Source organism: Nyctibius grandis, chromosome 4 (genome assembly GCF_013368605.1).
Source record: "Nyctibius grandis isolate bNycGra1 chromosome 4, bNycGra1.pri, whole genome shotgun sequence".
NCBI lineage: Eukaryota > Metazoa > Chordata > Aves > Nyctibiiformes > Nyctibiidae > Nyctibius > Nyctibius grandis.
Window position 1 is genome coordinate 101590331 of NC_090661.1, and position 20723 is coordinate 101611053.

Below are 20723 nucleotides of genomic sequence, written 5' to 3' on the forward strand. Positions count from 1 at the left end.
TCATCTCCTACAAGAATAAATTTACACAAATATACCTGTTGGGAACCTGAAGAGGAGTGAGAATTTTTAGAAGATCAAGAGAACATGACTGATCTTAGACGAAGGACTTCTGACCCTTTTTCCTGCTAGGGGATGGATTTACCTGAGGACTGGCAGGTTTCTGAGTTTTGTTCTCCAGCATTCATGCTGAGACTCTGCTTGCTCTGTCCTTGCTGTGCACACCGGTCTTCTCTGAAAGACTAAGGGTACCTCCATCTACCAAATCAATGATCAAACTATGCCTTCTGATGTATCCCAAGCCTTTACAGCCCCAGTAGTTTGGGTCTGCCTTCAAGCAGGATCTGCCTGGCAGTGGTGCATACACTGAGGACTGCAATTAACTCCCAGTGCCATAACTTCTTCCCTATCAGTGAGCACTTAAACCAGAATTACTAATTGTAGTTATCGAGAGATTAAAAAATGGAAAAGGAAGATATCACCAGAGTTGTATAAACCAAGACAGTTCTCCAAGGCCAGTGCCTGAGCAAGATGCTCCACTGTCAGCCCAGGACTCAGCAGAGGAGCCTGCAGGTCCTGCTCTTCTCTCCTTCTGAGGAGGCTTCCAGTGAATGACTATACTTGTTGCTGCTTCTCGGCTTTCAGAACCTGCACAACATCCTCCAGCCTGCCAGAGCTAACCCACAGCCTGCCTGGTCATCCTGAAACACGGATGCAAGACAACAGGGGATGTTCAAAGGTTTGCTGAGTCCTACTATATTCATACCTGGGCAGGTATGACCTAACAGTTGTGACCTTTTCTGGGACAAGCATGAGTTTAGCTTCTGTATTTGCTCAGCAAACCCATGAAGTTTGCAGACATCAAAACAGAAACAAGGCAAAAGAGCTGAATTCCCTAGTTTTGCTTTTTTGACCTTGATTCCTCTTCTGTCACTTCCTCTCTTAGCAAGAAAGCTCAAGCCTCTAAATGTTCATCCATCTTGAGCTGGGTGACACCACCTGATGACACACGTCCGCTTAAAGCAGCCTTTTGCTCTCAGGACTTGCCTGGGATTACTGCTCAATCTTCTTTCTTGAAAAGGAGCCCATCCTCGAAGGCAGCCGGTGCTGGACTGCTGGCTCTGCTGCCTGCGGCTCCAGCCCAGGAGGGTTTGCTGGCGCAGGCAGAGATGAGCAGGTAGCTGCTCCAGCGAGCTCGGGCACGTCAGCATACAAAGGCCAACAGCCCTGCCACGAGCCAAAGCTCCTTATCTTCTGGGGACCTGCTGGGCTGTTTCAGACATCCACCCTTGATGCATATGCCATGAACGCTGGAGTCCAGAGCACCAAATCCAACAGCTTTTCCTCTCCCCTAGGAGAGGTCTCATGGTTTTGGCCCAGCAGCTTCATCACGGTGGCTTTGGCTCACCACGAGATGACAGCCCAAGAGGATACGAGCAGATGGTCAACAGCCCTCACCCTCTGTGATGCTGCAGAGGCCCGGCCTGGTGCACAGCTGTGGCTCCACAAGCCCAGGGTATCCCCAGAGGTCCTCCACCACCCCCCCAACCACCCTGGCTCCTCCATGGGAGCTGCACCCTTCACCCTGGCAAGACCCGGCCAACTCCTCAGCTCTGCTAATGAAAGCAGCACGGCAGCCCGAGGCAAACCACAAATACCTGGAAGTGGGGAGATCCAACAATAAGCCGACGGCTATTTTGGAAGAATCTGAAAAACTGTTGAGCAGTGATTTATTCAAGAGATTCAGCAGTTCCCCAACTTTGCTAAGCTTTGGAGACGGTAAAAATGTAACAAGTGAGTCTCTTGCATGAATAAAAAATTACATTTTACATAAATTAAATATATAATTTGATTAAACATGTTTATGCCTTTGCAGTGACATTTAGAATAGAAGTATTCATTTTCTGTTTTGAAAGGAAAAACTCTTTCAAATGCAATTTGAAGCTGTCAAACCAATCTTCTTTACAGATCTTTTAAATGTCACATACCTTCGGAAGGGGATGGCAGATTCCTTTTAAATATGCAATTGCAAACAGTCCAAGCAAAATCAAGAATTTATTAAAATATGCTACTGACATTTATACTGATGAAGTATAGCCCTTTCCTCACTCCCTTTCCATAGACTCCCCTACAGAAGATGTGTCACTACAGCTCCCGGTAACGCCGCGCTCGCTGTAACTCCCCAACACGCAACCAGCACGAGCCAGCTGCAGGAGAAGAACCCGCCTCTTGTTTTGTACAGGCACTAACATGAATTTGTGGCTGCTCTACATGAAGAATTGTACTTTTTGATCACTCCTTACCGGCATGCCTGAAATTTATAACCAAAAATATTAACTGCACTTACTCTAAATCAAGAGCAGCACTATACCTAATGGCTTTAAATGGAAGGCTGTATGAATCATAAGCATAAAGAAAACCTACTGCAACTCATTTCAGACAACTTTATGTTAGCGACCTGTATGTTTTGTTTTATAATCACAATATCTACCCTTAGATTATCCGTTATTCTCCCCAATTACAATGCATTTCTGGATTTTTTTTTCCCTTTCCTTTATCATTTAAGGAATAGAGAAGAGGGATACAGGAAAACTCTCAGCTACTGGTCAATAGTCAAGTGCAGCAAGAATGGCAGCTCCCTTTCTCACTTCCCATCAACGTACTGGATGTTTTAGGGTCATTTTATTTTTTAGAAGACAAAGAATTTAATTATTATTTCTCCTCCCCCACCACCAGGCCAGTGAAGTGCATGGGCATAGCTCTCGTTAGCATTAATGGAAATCCCCACTGTAAATTCCCCCCCGTGAAGCAACATTAAGAGCAAGGCCATCCTGAGCAAGCACACTCAAATTGGAAAATAAAATATACCTCCTATTTCTTCCTACCACCACAGGGAAAATGTAATGAAATGCAGGAGATTAAGCTACAATTCCTACATCAAATCTTCCTTGTACTCTGTAATTACTCAACACAACGGATACAACAGTTACTCCTTGATGATGAGAATTTGTTGCACGTTATTGAAAGACTTTATCCTAATGCTCTCGACTTTCTGGTGCATAACACAGCAAATTACAGCACATTCATCGTAACATAAATCACCATCACCACCAACTCTGACTTACTTAAAGCTTACACTCAGTATTTAAAAATCAGAAAATTACTAAAGGGACTCTTAGTAGTGCAGACAGCACGTCAGCGCCAGGCAACGGGGACACAACGCAGTGTGCTGGCAGTGCTCTGGGCTGATGACACCGCAGAAGGCGTCCAAAGTAAGCTTGCCTGAAAATAGCCAGGACCACAATCAGCATTTTCTTGGAGGGTTCATGCGTGACATTCACCATCACACCATAAATGAACTTAATGTAGTTACGGACGGAGAGGAACTTTGCATTGGGCTTCCACACCCAACCTCCCACCCTTGCCCGTGACAAGCAATGCTCTCTCCAAGGTGATCATATACGTGCCCATCCACTATGGAAAATACATGCTGGTGGGTTCAGCTTGTGAGGGGCAACCAAGCAACTGCCCCCAGCCCCCTCCCCTTCCCTCCACCACCCATCACAAAGGGCGTCCAAGATTTCTGGGGGTTCCCAAAGACAGCCTTTGGAATGGTAATGTCAATACATAATCCCTCCATGAACCACTACTCTACGTTTTATGGACCTACCAATACCTTCTGCTGATACAACACTGATGATCAGTGTCATAAACGTTGTTTAAATAAAACCAGTGAAAGTTTAATACTGTCCTCAAGGACACCACTTTTGATGGGTTTCTCAAGGACACAAAACAAGTCACCGTTCCACCTCTCCAAGCTCCTCCTGTTGCTCCCCTAAATCACGTCTTCTGTACGACTCACGCGAGCTGGGCCACGGGAGGAGATCCTGCCTGACATCCACCACACTGCTCACACCCAGATAAACTCAACACCATGAGTGGAAGCTCATTTCTTCATACAGCCTCTTGAATGACATGGCAAGCATCATCTCCCAAGGTGAGGGCACTCAGCACCTGACAGCATAGCATCTTCTCTATCCTACCCAAGGCCCAAATCATTTTTCCAGCTCTCATGAAGACAATGAATCTTTTTGCTAGCAGGGGCAGCATTATTCCCACTGCTTGCACCTGGAAAGTGCTCTTGGTGAAGACTCTTCCGCAGTGTGGGGACAGCAAGGAATTTGTGTTTCGCCTCTGCTTCTCCACTTACCCAGTTGCTTTTATACATGGTAGGACACAAATGCAGGAGCAACCAAGCACCTGAGATGTAAATGGGACCATCTCAGCTTCAGTTGTTTCCATCCCCACTGATGCGTGGAGTCCAGTCACACCAATCTCTTTGGTCTGCAGCGCTGGGGAGCGCAAGAGTTAAGCTTTCTTCCTGTTTACATCAACTTCAGTCAGTCCATTGTACTTTCTAAGCCTCTTTAAGGTCCTCTCACAGGTTTTGTGCACAGAAATGAGAGGCCTAGACTTCAGGCAGGGCTCCTTTCCCTTTCTGCCTTTCCAAAGCAAGACTGAAGGAACCCACCACCAAACACTTTACATGCAATATTTGCAAGCTGGCCTGTCCCATGGGGAGAATACCTTCAAACCCTGGAGATTATAGTCATGAAACAAAGCCTTGGCAGATGTCAGTGGGCTGCTTTCTGGTTGGCATTGTTCTTCCAGCCACTGCCAACACCAGGACATGCCACCTGGAAAAGGCAGGAAATCTGCCTGACTAGCTTCCCAAAAGTGCAGCTAGCCTGATCCATGCCCGAGCTACTATGAAACACAGTTTTGGGCCACGTCACCAGCTGGTGTAAATCAGCAGCACTACAGCAGCGCGGCAGAGAGCGGAGCCTGGCCCCCGTCGCCGCTCCGAGGTGCAGGAGCATCCCTGATCTCCTCTGACAGAATCAGCGCACTCGTCACCGACGTTTTCCAGAGCCAGAGCAGGAGGTTTGCCTTTATTTCCACTTTACTGCACCCTGCTGACCCAGGACACGACGTGGAAATGCCGAGTACGGAGTGACAAGATTTAATAGTCAAGTGATAACGTGCGTCTGGTGCTAAGAGCCTGCTCCTGGAAGACAGGTATTCAGTGACTCTGCTCTGTTGTGTGAGCAACCCAAGCACACGGACACATCTCAGGAGGCCAGCCTGCAGAAGGGCCATGCCATCCTCATCTCCTCTACGACAGCAGCAGAAGACAGCCTAACTCCACTCAGACTGGCTTCCAGTTAAGTTTCCACACATGCGCCTTCCAACCATGGCTGCAAAGTCCCCTCCGCAGGAGTCAGTCCTGTCCAAACCTGTCCCCATCTCCAAGCAGCCCCTTCACTCCTTGAGTGTTTCCTAACCCGTGTCCAGCAGACCCAGGTCCTCCTCCATCTCCTTCGTCTCCACCTGCCACAGTGCCACCACATTAAATAGCACCAGCAGCTCCCAGCATTAGATGTCCAGCAGTGACACTATTTCTCCCTCCTGGATCATGCTATTTGATTGATTTGGGGAAGCAGGAATAGGAGAAGCAGCCATGGAACGAATATTACATGAAGACAGTTAGGGAAAAATTATAGAAACATAACACAAACCCCATACAGACCGTGTGAGTACTCAAGCACTTCTTCTGCCATAACATAATTAATGCAAAACACACTGGGATCATGTTCTTCTTCCAATGCAACGTGAGCGTTATTTTTGTTGATCCGTCTGGTTGGGTTTCTGAAAGCCATCGCTTCCTGCATTCCACAACAGAAACTTGACACCCACAAAACCTGGTACCATTTCTTTTTATTCTTCCTGTCTTTATTCTATTTATTTATTCAAGTATCCGATGTGAAAGGCTATAAATCGCACTGCTACTTAAGTCACAGGGGGAATTCCTTTAAACATAAGTATAAACTCATAAATAACTTCCTGCAGTCAACAATGCATTCATTTTCTTCTCTGCTTTCAGACTAATCTTCCAGCTAACAAATCAAATCAAGTACCAAAATGTAATTATTCCATTGTGATAATCATCTCCTTATACTCAGAGCATACCTTAGCTTATTTCTTCTCAAATCAAAATTAGCAGAGAGGCTCGGGCTGGCAGGAGGGAGAGGAGGAAAGGTTACGAGGCACTGATAAAACCAAGGTATGACAAGGGAACTCTTAAACTCGACCAAAGTCCTGCATGTTGAGCAGAAGGCATGCTAGTGCCAGCTTGGTGGGAAAAAATGACGTCAAATCCAACTGAGACTCACTTTATATTAGTGTGAGTCATGGTAGAGTTTTCAAGGCAATGAAGTGCACGATCTCAAAAAAAGATTATTGTTATACCGGGACAATTCCCCCAAACTTGCTGAAGTAAAGCAGCTCCAAGTAAAGGCAGGAATTGATCTGTGACAAAGGCAGTAAAAAAGGCAACAAACACATTGCAAAATGCACCCATTCAGGACATGGGGGGTGAACATTTATTTTATGCTCCACGAAATTCGCTGCTTGTCCCCTGTAATTAGCTCTCCTCACTTCCAAACCCTGCCCGCTCGCTGCGCACAGGGACAGAGCTCAGAGGTTGTACCCACCGACGTGGGCATCTCGGGGACGAGCAAGGTAAATGCCCCGGAGAAACGAACCCGCACACGGACACGGACTCGCAAAGTGGCGGCCAGCATCAACAGCGGGGCCAGAAGCATCAGGCTAAAAATAAACCGACAGAAATAAACTTGTCTCGGCTGCCAGCCTCCCGAAGAACCAAACGCACAGGACTTGAGGGGAAAAAAAACAACGCTGCAGCCATCAATTTGCATTCGGCACTTGGTACCGCGCCACACAGCAAAGGGACGGTGTCAGGAGCAGAGAGGTGAGAGACTCACTGCTGGCAGCGGAGACCGGGCATGGAAATGCAGCGGGCGAGCAGCAGCCTGCCCAAGAGCATCCTCATCCTCATCCTCATCCTCCCCAGAGTGCAGATGGGAAAGGCAGAAGCCCTGTGCCTCACAAATGCAGCCACACCTCAAAAGCAAACACCTGGTTAGCTTGGATTCCTTCTTAATTGGACTTAGGGGACTGGTTTTAATATTAGAGTTCAGGAAAGGACGCCAGAACTACCTGAAAGTTTTAAAATGTACTTTTTCTGCAGCGCTGTCCTCCCAGTGGACCTTATCTCAAGTTTTCTGAGGGTTGTTTTTTTACTTCAGTATATTTGTTTGACGCATTTAAAGTGAGATCTTCCTAATTCTGTACAACAGAAAATTATTTTTAAAGTAGCGCTGTGGGTTACTGAAAAAAACATATATCTAGTGATTTAGAGGGGGAAAAAAAAAGAGGTCCTGTATGAGCAGAGGCTCCCACAGCCGACGGGGAGCAAGAGCCGCAGAGCCCCCCTCTCCCCATTCTGGACACACAGAATGGCCTTGGGCAGCTCATTCAACCCACCTCTGCTCTGCAAAATGTTTTGAAATCTTCAAATCAAGACCTCGTAGTATAATAAAAAAAAATCTTGTATCACTTCTATCAGCAACTTCATCTCCCTAACACTCACCTTGCCCTGAGTTTACATTAGGAAAGAGAAATAACCAGATATTGAACTGATACTGTGCCTGCTCAGCAAATAACAGCGCTTGGGTAACTTCCTTATGACTTTACAGAGTTCCCTGTAACTCCCAGCAAGCCCAGCCTGGCCACGTGCTGGGAACCCCGCGCTTCTGGTTGCACCGCCACGCAACGTATTTCAGGCGAGTGCCTTGGCTTGTGGTACACGAACACAGCGTCACCCACCCGACACAACGCCAGGCACCAGGTGCCTGTCCCACCGCGGCAGGTACGCACACCCAGACCGAGAGGGAAGCAAGACTGTTTTCCCTTCGGTGTAAGGAAACGATCACACAGAATCACAGAATCAATCAGGTTGGAAGAGACCTCAGGGATCATCGAGTCCAACCATTGCCCTGACACCACCATGGCAACTAGACCATGGCACTAAGTGCCATGTCCAGGCTTTTCTTAAACACCTCCAGAGATGGTGACTCCACCACCTCCCTGGGCAGCCCCTTCCAACGTCTAATGACCCTTTCTGAGAAGAAATGCTTCCTAATGTCCAACCTGAACCTCCCCTGGCGAAGCCTGAGGCTGTGTCCTCTTGTCCTATCGCTAGATCGCTTAAGTGACTGCTCTGCACAACTCCTCAGAGCAGGTCTAACTGCTGAAGGTACCCATGACACCAAAGGATGGTCACCCAAATCACGGGCAAGCAAAATCAGCACATTTCATATTCCACCCCTCTAGTCCCATTGCTGTCAATGAAGGCGAAGAAAAGAAAGTCAGGAATTGTAGGGAGAGGGTTAGTTTGTGGGGTTTTTTTTAAGCCTTTTTTCCCTCTCTGCTATTTTCCAGTCCCAAAGAAGCTACAGGACACAGAGCACCGTTACGCGTGCTGCAACCTGAACACAGCAGGAAATTTTAACATTTCAGCTGCATCCACAAAACCCTCTAACAAACACGTGTATATTTTATTTGATTTACTGCAATGCTTTTCTTCCATCTCTTGAAAGTAATTTTTCTCTAAAGCTTAACTGCTTAATTGGCAAGTGTACAAAATATAATTACACTGCGTACAAGTTACAATATTGCTTATGGGAATATCACTGCTGATGCATTCTGCTTTATTTTGTGTTTAATCTCTATTAAGAGATCTGTATGAAAATACCTAGGTACTCTTCATTTCATAAACATGACACGTCATTCAGTCATTTCTCCGCCCAAGCAAACGCAACTGAGAGACAACAGAAAATCCTTGCGCCAGCCTAACACAGCGAAGTGAAAAACACTCTGATGTTTTCCTCTAAAGAAAGTGCAACGTGCAGGACACTAAAAAAAATCTCCAACCTCTCCCAGGCTTAGGTTTGTCACATCCATTACACTACCAGAGTGATGTTAAGGACACGGTACATAGGAACACATCACTTTTAATGACAATTTTAGGGTTTTTTATTACATTTCTAGTGGAAGGATAAAGGGGGAACGCAGAGACACCGATGCCTAGTGCCAACGTGGTGAACGGCGCCCGGTACCCAGCAGCAAATGGGTCTCACTGGTCCGACGACTAACAAATATCAGCATGTTTTAAGTGCCTTAAAGGTTTATTTCATTTGCTTGAGTAATGAGATTAATGCAATGTTTGTTTGTTTAAGCTAAATCATACAAAGCCAAACATCTAAATGTCCTTAATTCACAGCATTAGCCCGAGCTGTGTTACCACATGAGCCCTTCTTACTATCCTGCTTTTAATTACACCAACGAATTCCTGGTTTGCTCCAGTTTCGGTCCCAGAGGTCAGCCAGCACCCGGGGACCTCAAGTGGCCACATAAGCCGTTAACCATTGCCACGCGCTGCCTCGCGCTGTCGTGCGCTCCCTGCTCTCTTTGCAGCTGGGCTTTTAACAGGTTCAGCTTCCACACCCAAAAAGCCAGTGTATACCCAGCAGATATATACCTGTGTATATATACATACACACACACACACAGGGGATCTGTGTTGACACTGGAAGTAACTCATCCTTGAGACAGATACAAGGAATTTTTTAGGGAAATGGTGGGAAATGAAGAACCCATGATCTTCCCTGAGCACTAAAGGTCACAGCCTGCAATCTCCACCTTCAGATCCAGGTCTCTCTGCAAGCCATCCTCTCGAAGAAAATCTGCAATGCTGGTGCTTGGGATCTGCGAACATCTGGACGTTCTCATTTAAACAATGGGCTTTCATGGATTTTGAGGTCAGAAGAGACCACTGTGATTTTCCAGCCGACACACTGCACGCTAACTTATCTAAATTAATCCCTGCTTGAGCATCGTCCACTCCAATGAACAAACATCCCTGAACGCAGCGTTTCCAAACGTGGAGAAACCGCCAGCACCTTCAGCAAGAGGACACAGCCTCAAGCTTCGACAGGGGAGGTTCAGGTTGGACATTAGGAAGCATTTCTTCTCAGAAAGGGTCATTAGACATTGGAAGGGGCTGCCCAGGGAGGTGGCGGAGTCACCATCTCTGGAGGTGTTTAAGAAAAGACTGGACATGGCACTTAGTGCCATGGTCTAGTTGACATGATGGTGTCAGGGCAATGGTTGGACTCGATGATCCCAGAGGGCTCTTCCAACCTGATCGATTGATTGATTGATTGAGCAGCCTCTTCCACCATCAACAGTGCTGAAACTGCAGACCTCAGCTCTACCCTTTACCTGGCTTCATCCTCCAGCTATCAGGTCTTGCTAAAACTCGGCCTGCTGGACCCAAGAGCTCTTTATTGTTCAATTTATTTTCCCCATGACAACAATAATTGCCTTAATCAATTTACCTTCCAACACTCTCCCAAAGCAGCCAAGCGGACGGAGGTCCGGGACCCTTCCCGACTCCCTCGGCGCTCCTGCAGCCCCTCCTCGACAGGCGCCGGGGACACGGCGGCTGCCACCTCCCTCCTCCAGCCTGGCAGCCACCTGCCAGCGCAGGCGAGGAGCACACAAGACCTTTGGCCACAACATCGTATTAGCGGCGCTCGCTCGTGACTCCTCGCTCCTCTATAAAGACATGATTTCTCCAGGCAGCATCCTGGAGGCACGGCCTGTGTTGTTTGCTCTCAGAGAGAGAATTTACAGCGGGCCATCTGAGAAATATTCCCTGCTTGTATCCAAGCAATACAAATTGCTTTTACCGGCGGTCACTCCTTCCCCTTATTTACCACCCTCCGAATCTTAGTGACATTTCAAGCTTTAGCCACGGTGCCTCTCTGCCTTATCACGGGCGGCTCACAGACACATTAAGGATAACGACGAGCGCTCAGAGAGGCTGCTGGAAATAGATGGTTGGAAATTATTTCTGATTTTACAACTGTATTTTGAGAACTGACACTCTGCTGGGTCTCAGCCAGTCACTCTTGCGCATCCCCAGCCAAAGCAGCAGTGCTGTACACAGCTACATTTCTTGCCGAATTTTAAGTGAATAAAAATCCCTGCAGTGACCTTTATCAATCCCACCGACGAGCTCTTTACATAAAAAGTTAGTTCTAAAGGATGTGCTGCCCCTAAACTCACACTGATGGGGATCGAGCGCGTCACCGTCCTTCCCTCCTTCGTTAAACACGTCCCCCACCAGCGACTCGAACCGTCTGCCCGGGGCTCACATTAAGCTCACGGGTCTGTGTGACTCAGCCTGGCCCATTCACTGCTTTTCTACAGTAACACCACCTTGGCATCGCTGCGGCTCGCAGGGAATTCTCCAGTATCTCAAGACTCGGTAAAAAACATGCGTTACTGCCTCAGTTTCCTCTGGCAAACCTCTTCAATGAGAAACACCAGGACTGGTGCACAAAAGTGGGACTGAAGCAGTTGCTGTTTAACATTCACTTCTACCACAACCATAACAAAGTCTAAACATATCACTTTTTCCCCCAAAAAAGTGTAATATTTTTGTCTTTTCTATTAATTTCACCTACTAACCTAGTTTTATTTCTAATATTTTACAGAAAGTGTTGCTTGCTCTCATCAGTACTGGCCACAGCTTCTCTCTGCATCCCTTCACTTCTGATTTCTATCCTCTGCTATCGATTCCCCTCTCAGGCACTTGGACACGTAACGTTGACCGTATCCTAAGGGCTGTGCACCCCATTTCAGCATCCAGCACCTTAAACAGCCCAGAGCACAGGGTGATGGCTGAAGGTGAGCAGGCAAGCAGAGACCCACTTGGCCAGATTCTTCCTTCTGACACATCATTCAACTAAATTTTTTTCAGAAACAACCACGACAAAAATCACTGGCCGCAACCTCACTGCCTGGAGCTAAACAAGAATGAGATTTCACACTCCAAGTAAGGCTGGAACTAGTATTTAGTGAAGCTGGGTCACCTCCAAGAAAGCACAAATTCAAGAAATATGTCAAACTTTTGGCTAGACAAAACTAAAATTGCACTTTGTCTCCCCAAATCTGTTTCTGCTGCTTCTTTCTAATAAAACTTTTGTCCAGATAACAGATAGATGCTTTCTGCAAATATATATTTTTGGGGGGGAAAGTATGCCAGAATAATACAGAATTGCCTGAAAAAGCACCAGGCACTGCCACTTTGGATGCCCTGACACGGCTGCGCTCACAGCACACTACAGCCTTGCCTGACCCTGGCCAGGGGGCTACCAGAGACACGGGCACCCTGGCTCCCACCTGGGAATAATATTAGAGCATCTAAAAAAATCTGGTTCCTCCCAGGAACGGAAAATAGGTAGAATAGGTATTTCATCTGAGAAACACTGTTATCATTAGCAAAGGGTAGAGCTGAAGTCAGCACAGGTACTCCAGTACGAAACCTCTGGATACCCTAATCCCAGGCTCAAACACTGCACTGTACCAAGTGTAACAACATCTAGTATTTAGCTTAATTCCTTTGCTTAAAAGACTGATTCCTTCCAACATCCCCTCTCACGCGGAATCTGGTTTTCAGCATAAAAATAACAACAAAGTCGACGCTTTATGACAGCTCTACAGGTACCATTAACATCTCTGATATTTGGTCTAGCACATTTTTAAAGGGGAATTTACAGGGTTTTCCCTCCAGCTAACACAAATAAAGGACATTCCCACACACATATATTGTCATAAAACTAAAGGGTACGCTGATAAAAGCAAGGAGGAGAGCTGACGAGGAAAGCCAAGGTGGAGCTACTCAAAGGGGCCTGCAGAAGGCCAATTTTTAATTAAAAGTTTTATCTGGAACATAAACTATGAGCTCCTCACGCCCAAAGCGTTCCTAGTGCATCACCGTAGAGGAACACGAAGGCCACGGAGACCTCGCACCCGGGGAAGCCTCAGCCAGGTCCGTCCGTGGATGTAAGCACACGTGCTTGGGATGCCGGAACAGAGAAGATGCCAAAGAGCCAGGGGACCCCCTCGATGACAGCGCTGTCCCCGTGCTCACATCAGCAGGCACAAACGGGGCCAAAAGGGAACTGCTTATTGAGAAGGGAGGGACACGTTAGCAGCTTCCCCTCAATATAAACAGGAATACTCATAAAAGCAGGATGGAGCAGAAGGCTGAGGACCTGCAGAGCTCATCACACCCCACGGCGTGACACCCACCACCTGCGTGTGAGTCAGACGTGTCATTAATTGTCGGGTTTGTTTATTTTTTGCCCTAAAGATGATGCCAACGACTCCGTCAGTGCATGAGCTGCGTGGACACTAATGGGGTTTCCATCTCTTCCTTCTGCCTCTTTCGGGGCCGACCCTGCGCTCCTCTTACACCCATCGCTCTTCCCAAAACCCACCAGCATTTCAAAGGGGCTCAACCAGACTCCCAGCCAGAGCTGCTCATACCTTGCCATACGTTATAGTTATTACAACAATAACCAAAAGCCAGGCTCATTTGGGAATATCCCACAATTTTGTGCCAACCTCCTCAGCACAGAAGCTTTTCCAAAGTGAACGGGTCGCTAAATAAAAAAAAAATGACAGGCAGCATCCATTACATATCTGTTATATTTAGCAACAGAAAATCCATCTGCATTATTCCTGGTCTCATTAAAGACTTGGCTCCTTGTAAATATTATGTCTCTAATCCACACGTTCTCCCTCCGCGCTGTGCTTCAGGGGTCTGTTTAAGTAATAATTGGTATGCCTTGTTGCAAAGAAATAGTGGCTGAGTGTTTGACAACATTACCCAAGTTAACGTACACGGGAGCAACCGCGGCGGTCCTCGTGTGAAAAATCCCTTCAGCGAGGCTCCTACCAGCATCTCCGCAAAAAACTCACAGCCAACGTGCCCTGCAGCGTTCTGCACCTGGGTCTGAAGGAGGGCGTGATCCGGTCAACCTTCATTTGGCCACCGTGGTGGCAAAGGTCCTTCCTAATCTCACGCTGCTCTGACTTGCTGGTGGGGATTAGGGAGAGGACCTGGGGAAGCAGAGCCCAAAATTCAACAAGCCAGCAGGTCGCTTTAACCATGGAAAACCCGCTTCTGGCAAGAGGGATGGGCAGAAGCCCAGAAGGAAGCAGGGCAGTTACTTTCAGCAGGACCACTGGTTCTCATAGGCTTAAAGTATACATGAAATAATTACTGACGGAGAAGGTTGGAGGAGCAAGTCATTAATAATTAACATCTACTACTGATGTATTTGAGTAACGTAGTTTTTATTTGCATTTTACAGTAAAGTCCCAGAACAGATGGTGCTTTATGGATGCCTATCAAGAAGCCTACCTTGATCCACCCAGAAGACCATGTATTTGAAAAACAAGGTAGAATTATCCAAAATAACCGTGCAATGCCAGTGCACACAGCCCCCATCAGCTGCGGAGTGGGGGGTCCCTGAAAGGTGATGGTATCCCGGGGGTTGTCCTCTCCCGGAAAAACTGCCGAGCAGGGATGAGCCTCCAGCATCCCCCCAGAGCGGGCTCTGCTCCTGGCTGGAGTTTCAGGATGGGCTAAAAACCCCAACACGGCTGTGAACCACCCAAAAATGTGACACCAATGGGAACGGAGGCAGGGACATGCACACCACTACAGGTCATCCTCTGCAGCACCACAGACATGGAATGGCAGACCTCAGGTCAGCCACAGCAAACTCCGACCCACCAGCACTGACCTTCAAGACGTGCAGATGCAAACCTCTCCATCAGGTCACTCCGGTTCCGTCCCGTATTTTCCCCCTCTGACTATTCCAGCTGCACTTTTTTCAATAATCCCATGGAAGTTACAATTAATATAACCCAGGCACTAACAAATCATTACAGACCAAAAAAAGCCACCGACTTTGCCAGGAGGACCACCAAGATCTTCCCATGCATCACCACAGTGATCCCCCGTCACCAGACCACGTACAACAAACCCAACTGACCAAAGCAAACCCCAAAGCCTGTGCAGCAGGGATTATCTCGCTGTCTCAACACAGAAAGTTCCAGTAGGGCATCAAATCTAGATGAGATCAGAGCAAATTTGGACTCAGACCCTCTTGCCTTGAAGATAAACACGATGAAATGGGATTTGTTTCTCAACAGTCCCAGTATCACTTTTCCGAACATGAAGTCTTCAGCATTCTCACCACCATCTTTCCCAAACACGACTCCCTGCCAGCATTACCACCTCAGAGAGGAGAAACAAAAAATAACGAAAAAACTCGACGTTTATTGCCGTGAAAAAAATTCCTGGGTCTTAAGAAATCACCAGGGCTCCAGGTGCGAGGAAGGGGAGTGCGCACTCATAAAGCATCATCGGTTGTTGTAGAGCGAAATAAATAACAACTGATTCTTCTGTGCTCTGGTACCAAAAACTCCTGCTGACTTCACAGCAGATCAGATCTGGTGCCTTCCTGGTACTCTGTGAAATGTCGGAGATCCCGGTCTCCCCACCACGACAGGGCAGAGTGGAATGAGAGGACATGCAGGGCAGAACGAGAAGGTTTGGTTTCCATGCCCTCGCTGGGGCAAAGGACGGTCACGGCATTTTTCATCCTTTCACCTAAAGCTTATCTTTATTTTATTTCCTCTGGCAAAGGAGGAGGAACAAAAAAAACGAACCACGGGGACAGGGGAGAAGGAATGGGAGTTGGCCCAGGCATACGTGGGTGGGACAAAGCGCATTTTGGAACCACGTCCTCCAGCATCACGCACAGCGGTGGAGGAAACACCGACTCCCAGCTCAAATGTTTGTGTTATCCCAGGCAAGAGCGAAACCAGCGGGGACTTGCCAAAACCTCCCCTCCAAGTTTCAGTGTCCGCTGCCAGCGGGAGAAGGGGATTAACGTGTCCCCTGGCTTTGCTGCTGTCCTTCCACCCCAACCTCCACCCCGCGCTCCCTCCTGCAGGCCGCACTCGCCTGCGAGCCCTGACGCCATTCCTCCTGTCACAGCCGATAATCTAAATATCCTTAGCGCCAGAATAATTTTCATTTTAAGAGTTAAGTGGGCTGTGCAGAGGAAATAAAAGATATTTCAGGGCTTTATCCTTCTTATGACAAAATTGTAATTCCTATTGGAGCAGGACAATAAGTACAAAAATTACTAAGATCCACATCACATTTCCTTACTCTCTGTTGTGTCCAAAGGCCAGGAGCCAGGAGACTGGCTCTGGGTGCTGTTCCCAAGCTCTGTGGAATAACCAAACGTACAAAAAGGTGTGATTTGGTTTTTCTGAAGGGGGGAGCTGCCAACAGATCTGGGGGGAGGGAAACTGCTGGGGGCGAAGGGTCCCTGTGCTCTGAAAAATCCCAGATTTCTAGGGCACGTGTAACCACACCAGTTTGACGAGGTCCTCACCAGCAGCTCCACTCTTCAGTTCTTTAACTTACTGCAACTAGAATATAAAGCAAAGAAAGGAATACTTGCTAGATGTGATGTGAGGAGTAAATATGACACCTATCAGATTTTATGAGACAGCATCATCCACCAGAGTTTAACAAAACACTTGCAAATTGCCAGTGCCGTGTTTAGAGAAGCTTTTCCATTTCTCCTGCTTAAAGAGGAAGCGAACAATTCCCACGGCCAAGAAACAGAACCAAAAAACCAGTGACAATTAACCCACCTTCTCCAAAAGGCTGGGCAAACCCCGATTCAGGGCTTTTTTCATTAAAGTACATTTTCTTACAAGTCAGCTGAAGTGAAGTTTTATTTGAACTGCAGCCAGCCTGATGGATAAATCAACTTTCCTGGCCAAAGGTTTCGGTACGCTACTTCCAACTCCCACCTGGGACCTCATACTTTGAGGCCGATGTTTTTCCTGACACGAGGAATATCATCACTGGACCCCAGTGACGAGTCTCTGTACTGAAACGACAGCATTAGGGATGACAGTCTGTGCTGTAGTTTTTGCTATGGGGAAATTCCTTTGAACATTTTCCACCTGGGAAAAGCACGAGTGGAAAAGGGCACAACTTTGCCCTCGAAAAGCGGGTCGGGGTAAGAGGGAGCTGCCAGCAAAGAGGGCAGTGGGGCTGCAGCTCTGCAGGGCATCCCGCTCCGGAGCCGCCCCGTCCGGCCGAACCTCAGGGATCCCCACTGGGCTGGGCTAGGAAGAAAACTACCTTAACACTAGAGGAAGTTGACCACAAGAAAACAACACCTACTATTTGTATGCTATAAAGTTGACAACAAAACTCGTGTCCAAGGAAGCGTCTCAGTCTGAAATTCTAGGGGAAAAATGGAAAGTCAAACACCCCTGCAATCCGTGTTTCAAAGGAGTAGTTCACCGTTTTGACTAAACCATCTTAATTTCTACTCAGCGTTAGAAATAACTTAGTTATGACTTTTAAAGGGAAAGATAATTGGATTGCCCAGGACTGGCACAGCTCAGATCAGCCCCCAGATGTGCCCGGGTTTGCTAACGAAGAAAGCGAACCTCTGTCCCCGCTAATGACTAACAGGTGGGTTCCCCAAACGCATCCAAAAATAAAAAGCTCCTGTCTAAAAATACCACCCTGCATTTACAACGCCAGATTTTCCAGAAAACTACTGCACGCCTGCTGACGTTTCCCAAACAATCGCCTTTATGGGAACCTCAGGCTGCCCCTGCAGCAGAAAGTTTTGCGAGGCGAAGAATACAAATCTTTGTTTAAGATTCGAGCCCCGTGGACAAACCCATTCCCTCGGCCAGCTCCGGAGCTCGGCACAAATCAGCTTTATGGTAGTAACAGATTACAGAACGCATCGCCACAAATAATTTTTTTTTACTACAGGACGTGTAATTGAAATGTCTGCAATGCAACAATCACCTTTGAATTCATAAATACCTCATCGTATTCTGAACACACTCTCCTATAATGAGCCCGTCTTCAATTTTCCTTGGTAAAGAGTCCTCTAAAGAATGCTAAAGCAGGTCGGCGCCCTTATGCACTGATGGAAACAGGAACAAAAGCATTTTGTCACCAGGCATCTCGTCTATCATTATTTTCTTCACTCCGCTTAAACAAACCGAAAAGTACGTGCCTTTTTTCCCCCCCCCTCCTAAATATCTGCAATAACTGCAATTTCATTCCCGTCGGTAAGCCACCATCTGTATGAAAACAACGGTCCATTATACCTAACCGTCACCGGCTATCGCTGTTCCTGCTTCACTAATGTTTTTTAAAACACAGGATTAAAATGTCATACCATCCCTCGCCTTCTCGGGAGCCCCGTGGATCCCTCTCCTCTGGTCACGCTATACTTAATCAAGTGTGAATGATTAAAGTACTTCAATTAGAGCTCCGTACATTCAGCGCAAGCAATTCAAAGGCGGCGGCGAAGTGAAAGAAGAAATTACTTCTACTACTTTTGAGATCTCCATCTCCCACTTCTCCTCCTCCCGAGCAGAGCCAGGCAGAGCCAGGGCACCCGGCAAGTCCCCGGCGCTAAGCCCCAGGCAGGATTTACCTTGGGGGCACGTCCCTCGGCAGGACAAAAGGCTATTCTTTCCCCTCTGCAAGTCCAGCAAGTTGGGGGGGGGGGGGGGTGTAGGGGGGTATGGGGGTTTTTTTTGGTGAAAAGAACAACCTCACGCAGCACGCGTAAATCCGCGCACTCCTTCGCTTTTGCTTTCCAGGGATATCGGGGGATTTCAAATTTCTAAGTCGGGGGGGGGTGGGGGATAATAAAATATATAAATATTGAGGAATTGAGCGGCAGGAAGAAGGGAGGTGCGGCCCCGCGTTATCGCCCTGCGGACACCCGGCACCGCGTAACCCCCGCGGGTTTAAAGCCGGAGAATTACTAAGTGACTGACGAGTGAGTGCGGTTATTTAGCCAAAATAAAATTAAAAAAAAATAATTAAAAATTTAAAAATTAAAAAAAATTCAAAATAATAATTAAAAAATTGTTTAAAAAAAAAACAACAGCGCGCCGCGGTCGCCTGCTCCGCGTCCCCCGGCCGCCGCGGACGCGGTGGCCGGGGGACGCGGAGCTGGCGACCGCTCCGCGCAACGGGGCTCCCCCTCGCCCAAACTTTCCTCTCGCCGCCGCCCCGTTAATCCACCGGCAGATGTTGTCGGCGACGCTCGGCACTAAGTAAACAATGCGGGGCCCGGCACAACAAAAGATTTCCCACTTCACCCCGCCGCTCCGCGCCCGCGCAACTTGCGCGGCCGCCTCCCACCACCATCACCCCCCCTACACCACCACAACCCTTTTTCTTCCTCCATCCTCATCGCGGGCTCGCAAGCAAAGATGTCCTCGCTTTTCCTTGTCCTTCATGTCGCGACATCCCCCCCCCCCGCCCCTTACCTGCTCCCGGCCGCCGCGGCTCCGGCTCTCGGCGCGGCCCGGCCGCACCGCGCTCCTTCAGCACCGCATCCCTGCCCGCATCCACCACCGCCGGGCTCTGCCTTGCCGAAGATCCACCTTAAAAACCGCCACCCGCTCGCACACACACACTCACACACACAAAAAAAAAAACTTAATCCTTCCCCCCCACCCCACCCCTCCCCGCTCTCCTGCTCCGCCCGCCGCCGCGCCGGGAGCGGACGGGGCCAGCGGAGCCCCGCCGCGGAGCGCAGCAGCAGCGGGGAGGATGCTAATTGCAACTTGAGGGGGAGGGTCGATGGGTATTTTTTTTTTCCCTTCTTTTTTTTTTTTTTTTCTTCCTCTTTTTTTTTTTTTTTTTTAAGCCAGAAAAGGGGGAAAGTGCCCGGGCGGCGCTGGGCGGAGCGGCCGCTCCCCCTCTCCGCGCTGGGTAAGCGAAGGGAGAGGTAGGGGCTCTCGCTGCCTTTTTTTTTTCCCTTCTTCTTCTTTTTTTTTTTTTCTTTTTTTTTTTTTTTTTGGCAATAGGCGGGGTCTCTCCTTGCAAACCAATGACACAAACCCACATGGACCAGCCTCGCCCCCTATAGATACTCTTCACTACAAATAGGCTCTCTCGGGGGATTAGTGGATCAGCTAAAGTACAAACAGACGAAGCGAGGAAGGGGCGGGGGGGGAGGCGCCGGCGGAGGGGGGGGGGGGTGACCGGGCCGCCCCGGGCGCACCCGCGGGGAAGGGGCTCCGCGGGGCGCGGATGGGGCTCCGCGGGGCGCGGCGCCTGTTGCGCTCAGCGGCGGCCCGGGGCGGGGAGGGGACACACACACACACGGGCAGGGCTGGCGGCCGCCTTTGTTCGGCCACCCGCGGGGCTTCCGCGCCCCCCCCTGGGCCCTGCCCTGGCCGCCCGCCCCCGGCAGCATCCAGCCCGGCAGCGCCAGGCCCGGGGGCCGCTACCGGGCGGGGGGGCGGGTGTACACCCAGCGCAGCCCCCCGGGACCCGGCCCCGGGTCCGGCCTGCGCCCCGCGCCTCTTTGTCTGCCCGTCAGCCCCGGCCGCTCCGCTGCGATCGCTCCCCCCTCGCCCTCACGCCGCGCCGGGGGCTTGAAATCCCCGTCGTGAGGCCGGGGAACGGAGGGCACCGGGCGTGCGGAGGCCGAGGGCATCTCACACCCCGGCACGTCCGTCCCCGCCGAGCGCCCCGTTGGACGCGACTATCGTGTAATCGCGCTGGGGCGTTCGGTGAGTGCGAGATAACGAGAGCGCGCTCCAAGGCGTGTATTTGTATTTATTTGTATTTATTTGTCTGCCGCATTACCCCCTAGATTGGGGAATTAATGTTTTGACAGACGTTCTTCATCTGCTCATCACAAGAACGTGGGCAGGTGGTGATCCCATCTTTTTGTTGTATAATCATCGAGCCTTCCGCGGTACATCTATCCCGTGCTCCTCAATCAGCCTCTGAAAAAGCACATTCCTTTTCCAGTCAAATAAAACCCTTGAACCAGATCAATTGTCCA

The 20723-nt window shown here is 48.9% G+C and overlaps 1 protein-coding gene across 1 annotated transcript in view; it reads right to left on the reverse strand.

Moving 5' to 3' along the window:
• Window positions 1-19341, reverse strand: part of CTBP2 (C-terminal binding protein 2) — a 141780-nt gene extending 122439 nt beyond the window's left edge. Inside the window, exon 1 of the mRNA XM_068400168.1 lies at window positions 19192-19341. The gene's annotated coding sequence lies outside the window, so the exon portion shown is untranslated. The remainder of the gene's footprint in view (window positions 1-19191) is intronic.
• Between the last annotated feature and the right edge of the window lie 1382 nt (window positions 19342-20723).